Source organism: Caretta caretta, chromosome 8 (genome assembly GCF_965140235.1).
Source record: "Caretta caretta isolate rCarCar2 chromosome 8, rCarCar1.hap1, whole genome shotgun sequence".
Taxonomy (NCBI): domain Eukaryota; kingdom Metazoa; phylum Chordata; order Testudines; family Cheloniidae; genus Caretta; species Caretta caretta.
Window position 1 is genome coordinate 107449039 of NC_134213.1, and position 7255 is coordinate 107456293.

Sequence of the window (7255 nt, forward strand, 5' to 3'; positions counted from 1 at the left end):
ACGCTAACATGCTATCTCTGGCGCTGGAGACACAGGTTGCTTCTCCAGGTATGTTGCATGACTCACTGGGCAGCACTGCATCCCCCCTCCCACCCCAATAGTCTTCCTGCCAGCCCCAGTGTGGCTGCTGCTAATGGCCTCCCCTCCTGTGTGCCAGAATCCCTGCTCATTACCCAGCGAGAACTGGAAGGGAAGGGGGAGCTGAGGCCTGGCTCTGTTTTTGCGCAAGGTCTGCTAGAGATACTGCTGCTATTTCACACTACCCCGCCCTTTTTCTAATGCAGCCCCAGTAACTGTTGCTCTGGCCTCCTGCAGCAGGGAGTTCCAGAGGTTACCTACATGAAGTATCAACATGTTTCAGTTTGCTGCCGTTCACAGCAAGAGAGCAAGGTCCTTGAGAGCCTCTGCATTAGACGCCTCAGAATCTCATGGCTTTTAATGACCCTTCTCCTCTCCAAACCAAGGGCCTGGTGCGACCAGGACTTGAGTGCTCAGTCGGTCAAACACTCAGCACCTTGCAGGCTTGGCACCCACACAATCCTGGATTTCACAGTTTCTCATCCTGGCCATATTTCTAACCAACTTCTCTGCGCTTCTGTGGTCACATTCCAGGCTCAGCTGCTCCCCGCCACGCCGTGTCATTGTTCGGTGCAGTGTCCTGACAATATGTTCTGTGTTGTCATTATTTTATCCTGTTCTATTACACCCGAGCAACCCAGTGGCTTCATTAATGGTTGCAGTTTCCTACCCAACCACTGCATCCAGTGCTCTGAGCTTTGTGTGCTGCTGGGACTCCGGCAGATGCCCTGGGAACGGTGCACAGCAAAACTCAGGTCAGCCCTGATCTGCCTGCACAGGGGTAAGAGGCGAGGGCAAGGAGAAAGCCTGCCAACATGCTGCAGAGGTACAAACAGCCTCCACCAACACCTACCCATTAGGAGAGGAAACGACAGGGGGAGCTGGCAGCCAGGGCAGGGGCTGCTTGCAACCAGCATGAGTAATGTTCCTCGTTCATAACAACGTCCAAAAGGAAACTCACCGCAGCAGGCCTGGCCCGGATTTCACGGTGCAGCAGGGAATGGACAATCCAGTTCCCCTTTGCAAACTGTGCCCAGGGAAGGGGCAGTGAGGCTGGAAGATGGGGAGACAGAGTAGCCTCTCCGGCAGGCAGGAGAGGGAGTGACGCATCCGCTTTCCTGTAACAGTTGGCGAGGCAGCATCCTGACGGCGAAGGAAGGATGGGCCTGGAGTCGGAGAGGAGCAAATGGGGTCAGCCCAAGGCGGGACGACTTCAGGATCTCCAGGCCCAGGGACACATCAGCAGGTTGGCCGGGGGTGCGACCTGGCTGCAACACCTGCCAATCCCTGTGCTGCCAGCTGGGAGTTCTCCAGTCCCAGCAAGGACACTTCGTGGCGTGGCCACGGCACTGTATCCCCAAGTCCTTTGCCTCCAAGGCCACGTCTGCACTAGGGACGTTACCTCGGGTTCATTAGCTGCCCAATGACTGTCTGCACTGACTTGTCCACACCAGACTGTCACAGCACTCCCCTTAGCACGCGTGAGCGCCCCCTGCCCACGTCACACCCTCCAGCCTAGGAGAGCCACGGCCTGCCCCACCTGGCCAGAGATCCCGTGGCCCCCTGGGGGGTCATGGGGCGTGGGAACTGCTGCCCTGGGACATGCGACACCCACAAAGGGTTAATTGCCTCCCAGGGGATCATGGATCAGCCAATGGCAGCTTGTTCTAATGATGTATGCTTCTAAGCAGTGTTCCCATTGGTGGATTGTGTTACAATTGATTGTCTCAGGCTCAGTGGGTGGGGTTCTGAGCTGGCTCCGCCCCCTCCGGGTGAAATGCACGGCAGAGCCCCGCCCCTGGGCGGGGTTAATCTGGCGTCGCAAGTGCGGGTGTGTGCCTGGTTTGCATGTGGCCTCTGACGTCCCAGTGAATGCTGGTCATGCCAGTGGCTGTTTGACGCGGATGCGGGCGTGCACGGTGCACCGGCATCATGCAGCCCTGGACGTCCTGCGGCAGCGTGCCTGGTCACACCAGGGAAGGGCGGCGCTCTGGGGGCAGCGTCTGGCACGGTCGAGGCACTAGCCAGGGGGCCATGCTGGCCCCAGGGATGTTAGCCGAGGTGTGAGAACAGCGGCCGTGCCTGCCCTCGCCTGCCCCGCCTGCCCATTTCTCCCCTCTGGTCTCAGCAGGGGCCTGCGGCCTGCGAGGCTGGCCAGGGTTCATGCTCGGTGCAGCTCAGAGCGTGGCTCCCCGTCCTCCTGCCGGGCTGGTTCTCGGGGCCCGGCACACACTGCGGGGCTGATGCGCTGCTCTGGGCCCGCGAGGCTGGCTGCGGGGTTTCCCCGGAGGAATGTTCCAAAGCGGGGCAGGGCTGCAGGGAGCGGGGTGCCACCCTCTGGCAGACCCAGGTCTGGACACTCCCTTCTGCTTCCCATGGGTCATGCCGGTTTGGGTGAGCTGCTCGCATGTGTGTGGATTCCTCCCCTTTCCCTGCTGACCCCATATGGGCCCCAGCCCAGCAGCCGCTCCTGGCCCATGCCATGGGGATGGTGGGTTCAAGGGGAATTGGCACCCCTGTCCTTCTATCTGTCCGTCGCTGTGGGCTCTAGGCATTGTCTGTAGGTTACAGACGACAGGACCGGGCGTCTCTTTGGATGGGGCAATGAAATTCTCCATCTTGCTCTTTTGCTCCTATGGGACCAGCCTTGTAGAGACGCCTGGACCCTCTGTCTGGGGGCAGCCGGCCCCTGCCAGCCCAAGGCCGGGACAGGGGTGTCTGGTGCAGCATTCCCCAGCATTCCAGGGCGCGCTGGGCTGAATTGTGTGCTCTGGGGCCTCCTGCCCGGAGCAGGCCCCTGCCCCGAGTCCCACGCCCTGGGTGCACCCGGAGAAGGCCCTGCATCCGGCTCGCTGGATCTCACAGCTGCACGGAGCGGGGAGGCTCCAGGCGGAGCAATGGTGCTCTGGGTGCTCCGGGAGAGTGCAGGGCGGCTGCCAGGCCAGGCGGTGACTCAAGCCCCAATCTGACAGAACAGGTCTGGGGCTGGGGCGCTCACCTGCCCCCGCACGTGATCGGAGCAGCTCCTTCCCAGTCACTGCCTTCCCCAGCCTGCAGATCCAGTGCCCGGCCCAGCCAGAGCCAGAACCAGGGCCTGGTGCTGGCCAGGGTGCAGGGGAAAGGGGCCGGCAGACCATGGAAAGGGGGTCCTGTGTGTAAGCCCAGAGCAGAGGCTGGACGAGAGGGCCCCGCTCTGGGGAGGAGGGCCCCCTAGCTTGCAGCACTCCCTATGCTGGTCTCCTGCAGACCAGGGCCCCGGGGCTGGGTGATCCCTGCGCAGCTCCCTTGGGGGTGAGCTCCTGGCACAGACTGGAGAGCTGTCCATGGGGCCTAGAGGGGACAGCACATGGGGAGCACACGCATGTGCCAGGCATGTCCAGGGAGCATGTTGAAGTAGCTGGCGGGGCAGGCGGGTAGTTTTGCTTCAGAGGGAGGGAAGTGAGGACTCTGGGTGAGTCTCTGGGGCAGTGCACCTGCCTGGCTCACCCCATTCCCTGCCCCTGGGCTCTTCCCTGTCTGGTCCCGGGCAGTGCCAGGGAGATCCCCTTCAGGAACAACCCCTCCCCTCCAGTCCCTGCTCTGCTTTGCCAGCCTGCACAGCCAGTCCTGCCATGCCACCTGCTCCGGGCGAGCCCCTTGCCCCATGCCTAGGCTGTGGGGATGGGAGAGGGCAGTTTTCATTCCCTCAGACCTCCTCACCAGGGTCCTCAATCAGACTCCTCCCCGTGAGCCCCAGGCAAGGCACAAGTGTGTCTCCTGGGACCAGCAAGGGCTCTTCCATTCGAGCAAGCTGGCCCTTGGGAGCCCTGGGTTCAGTTCTGGGGTTCCTGAGGCTATCACCCTAAGGCAGGTTCTCCTGGCTCGTCTCTGACCCCTCTCCAATTATCACCATCCTTCCTGAACCGTGGGCACCAGGACTGGGCACAGGATTCCAGCAGTGGTTGCACCGGTGCCAAACCCAGAGGACAAGAACGTCTCTGCTCCTACTCGAGATTCCCCTGTTTATGCACCCCAGGGTCCCATTAGCTCTTCTGGCCACAGCATCCCACTGGGAGCTCATGTTCTGCCCACCATGACCCCCAAATCATTTTCAGAGTCACTGCTTCCCAAGTGAGAGCCCCCCATCCTGTGCGAATGGCTGGCACGCTCTGTTCCTGGATGGATACATTTACATGCAGCCCTATCAAAACGCAGGCTGTTTGCTTGCGCCCAGCTTACAAAGTGATCCAGGTGGTTCTGTATCAATGACCTGTTCACTATTTACCTCTCCCCCAGTCTTGGTCTCCTTGCCCAACTGGCTTGGTAATTAATTATTATTATTAATTGTTTATATTACTGTAGCACCTACGAGTCCCAGTCCCGGCCCAGGACCCCGCGGTGCTAGGCCCTGTACAAACACGGAACAAGTAACGATTTAATCTGTTCTTCCTTTGCAGGGTTCATTGATAGAAATGTTAAATAGTGCAGGGCCAAGAACCGCTCCCCGCTGGAACCGCGCCTGCTCAGGGATGATTCCCTGGGCACAATTATATCACAATTCCAGTTAGCCAGCATTTAATCCATTGCCTGTGCGCCTCCCTCACCTGGTATCAGCCCAGGGTTTAATCAGCATGGTGTGCAGCACCACACCAAACGCCCTGCAGCAGCTTCATCTATTCCATCGCCACTGTTCCCTGTATCGGCCACGCTTGTGATCTCTTCATACCACAACTTCCAGCAGGGTCTATTTTCCAGAAAGCCCGGCTGGTCTCAAGCCCTCACTTCCTCCTGCCATGGGGGCGCAGCGACTTAGGGGAGTTAGGTGCCCAGCCTGAGTGCCCCATTAATGGACTTAACTGCCATGAATTTATGTAAAAGAGAACTGGATAAATCCATGGAGGTTAAGTCCATTAATGGCTATTAGCCAGGAGGGTAAGGAACGGTGTCCCTAGCCTCTGTCTGTCAGAGGGTGGAGATGGATGGCAGGAGAGAAATCACTGATCATTACCTGTTAGGTTCACTCCCTCTGGGGCACCTGGCACTGGCCACTGTCGGCAGACAGGAGACTGGGCTGGATGGACCTTTGGTCTGACCCAATATGGCCATTCTTATGTTCTTATGTGTGTGCATGCACGTGTGTGTACACAAATATACCCATAAGGCACATCTGCCTGGAGTAGATACAGAAATCTCACACACGTGTATTATGCACGTTGATTACTTTACTTCTGATGCTATAATGACATGTAAGTGTGCACGGATCCACCCTTATGGCACAGGCAGGACTTCAGGGTTCTGTTCCCTGCTTTGCAACTGTTTTACTGGGCTACTGAGGGTAAGTCATGGTCCTGCTCCGTGCCTCAGTTTCCCCACCTGTAAAATGGGGATGAGAAGACTGATCTACTGCAAAGGGTTAATTCAGCACTGTCTGCAAAGCATCAGGTGCTTGGCTAGCGATGGGCATTACTAGTAGCTTTGTAACACAAAGTGCATCGGCTGAAAGACTAATTTCTATGCCAAAGAGGTTAGATTCAAGTGCTGGGGGAAGGTTCCTCCAGTCTCACCCCCTTGGGGCTCTGTGCTGCCCTTGAGGGCCTTGTGACCCCCATGGGGTGCAGAAGCAAAGTCCTTTCCAGAGGGTTGTTTCTTGTCTAGTCTATTCCCCATAATCCCTCTGGGGCCTGTTTGGGGGGAACAACACCTGTGAAGTCGCAGGGCAGCGCTGCTCGGTATTGGTAGATGCCAGGTGCAGAGCACAGAGCCCACCAGCACTGGGCCAGCAGCCTTCACAGAGCCCCTCTGCTATAAGGGTGAAGGTTTTTGTTACATGGGGACCAGATCAAGGAGAGCTTGGCTGAGCCACCAGCCACTGAAACACATGGTACTTATGTGACAGCTGCCCTGGGGGGACTGACCCAGCGACCTCGGAGCCGCAAGCCTGTGTCCCTGCAGCCTGAGCTAAAGCACCAGACCCTCCAGCTAGCCGACTGGCTCCCATAACAGTCTCGCTTCCTCTGTGGCGCATGCATGGAGGGGGGACGCATAACACATGGCGCAGAGGTCGCATTTGCTCAGCCTCTGAGGGAACGATGCTACCAAGCACTAACAAGGGAACAGATTCTGTGGGTGAAATCCCATCCAGCCCCCCAGGCCAGCTCTGCCCCTCGTTTGACGTCCAGGCAGCGAGCAAACGCAGGAACGCGAAGGAGGAGTAGCACCAGCTCCCTTCAGCTGAGCCTGCTTCGCCCAGAGAGACCCCCAGCAAGCACCTGGTCCCCGCAAGGCACGGGCAGGCCAGCACTTGGGTCCTGAACCAAGCCCTAATGTCACGGGGCCAAGGGCAGTGTCGCCTACGCCAGCCCCAGGGATTTACCGTGCGGGACCTGCTGCGGGATCAACTCCGCACCCTCTGCACTGGCCTCCCGCGAGGTGTGCAGCCTGCCAGGGGCCCGGAAGGATTCCCCAGGATCATCTGGCCCTGACTACTACCCCGAGCTGCCCGTGCAGGCGGGCACCAAGGGCACTGCAGAGCAGCCGTGACTAGAGGGCTCTGGGAATCAGGCTGAAGCTGCTGGGCGGGGGACAGGTGGTGCTCTCATCCGTCCCTGGGGTGAAGGGTAGGGCCCCGGGCAGAGACAGACACATCCCGGAGGTGAATGCCTGGCTGCGCGGATGGTGTCACCAGGAGGGCTTCGCTTTCCTTGACCATGGGGAGCTGTTCCAGGAAGAAGGACTGCAGAGCAGAGATGGGGTCACCTATCGAGGAAGTGGAGGAGTATTTGCGGATACAGACTGGCTAGCCGAGTGAGGTGGGCTGTAAGCTCGGTTCAACGGGGGCAGGAGACAAAAGCCCACAGGTGAGTCCAAACCATGGTGACCTGGGCGAAGGGTCAGAATCTGGGGGGAACATGGGCAGCAGGGACAAAGGAGAGACAAGAGGAAATACAGAGGGGAAAGCTAATGAACATCTGAGCTGTCTGTACGCTAACGCAAGCAGTGCGGGGAGCAAACAGGAAGAACTAGAAATACTAGTGAATAATCACAATTACAACATAATTGGCATCACAGAAACTTGGTGGGATAATTCACGACAGCTATACTTGTATCGAGGGATACAGCTTGTTCAGGAAAGACAGGCAAGGAGAAAAGGGAGGAGGCACTGCCCTGTATCTGAAAGCCGTCTACACTTGCACTGAGT